We start from the raw sequence: 1,461 nt of genomic DNA on the forward strand, positions 1-1,461 counted from the left end.
GGTAATCTAGGTGTACAAGAAGAGTAAAACATTATTTTTATAAGATGACCCATCATTAAGATTTTGGTAATCTAAGTGTACAAGAAGAGATCAAAAATTAATTTGTGTTGAGTCAAACACGCACTCATTGTTTAGGAGTGGGAGTGGTTACTAATATATTTTATAGGTTTATTTTTCATCTTTTTCATATATGTCTTTTTTAAGTATATGTTATATGTTGACATTTATTATAGGAGATGATTCAATAGTTCAACAATTTAATTTTGCATCTTCCAAAATCTTACATGACAATTTCAAATTACTTGTATTTTTTTATAGCAATTTTTTTGGCAAGGCTAGTACTATTGTAATTGGTTGCATCCAATTTTCATTAACTTGTTATTATTGAATTGCTTTTTCACCAATTATATCTATGAATTTTTTCTTCAAATGTTTTTTATTTAATTTTTTAATAGTTAAGATGCATAATTTTCTTCAATCTAATTGGCTCAAATAATTTACATCTTATTACCAGATTGCTTGGATCCACTTTCTACATGAATTTTTTTAGGCAAATTTTTACGTTATTAAAATAGTATTCAGTATGGTTTAATTTTCTTTTCGAATTATTCACAATCTGTATCTAAATATTTGAATTTTTTTGCAATTTGATAATATAAAAAATTTGATAATAAATCTAAACTTTATGTAGGTGAAAATATTTTGATGCAAATTAATTGATTATTAATTAATTGTGAAAATCTTGGTAGTTACCATTACAAGGTAACAAATCTTTTACTTTTTAAGTAATTTATAAATAGCATTATTCTCACCTAATTTAATATTATTAAATTTTGATAACATAAGAACATTAAAACAATAGAATAATAACATAATATAATATAAATATTATTAATATAATCATAAAAATTATAAAATAATAATATAATGTTTAAAATAAAAATATTCTAATAATTAAAGTACTAATATTGATAATAATATTAAGTGAACAATATAATACATTAGTAATTAGAATAATAAAAATAATAATCTAAATTTTTTGACATTAATAGTATGAAATTAACATTTTTATAATACAAATAAAATATATGATTAGATTATTCTTAATGTAAGATAATACAAAATAATAATATTAAAATGAATATAAAAAAATTATATACAATGAATATTAATACAATCTAATATAAATAAAAATTTTCTCACTTTTGGCTCTTTTGCTACAACAAATATTTAAATTTTCTTTACTACTATTTTCTTTCTCAAATAAATATTAAATTTTAGAAGAGTTATAGTATTCTTAATTAAAAAAATTAAATAAATTGATTTTATATAATTAATTGTATGATTATTTTAATTAATCTTTTTTATTTGCTAATTGTTTGAAAAAAACATATTCGACTACTATACAAATAAGGTTAGGATTATAGTTCAATTAGGGTTATATTTATAGCTTAGTGTTAG

This window comes from Cryptomeria japonica, chromosome 5, assembly GCF_030272615.1.
Source record: "Cryptomeria japonica chromosome 5, Sugi_1.0, whole genome shotgun sequence".
In the NCBI taxonomy this organism is placed as follows: Eukaryota; Viridiplantae; Streptophyta; class Pinopsida; order Cupressales; family Cupressaceae; genus Cryptomeria; species Cryptomeria japonica.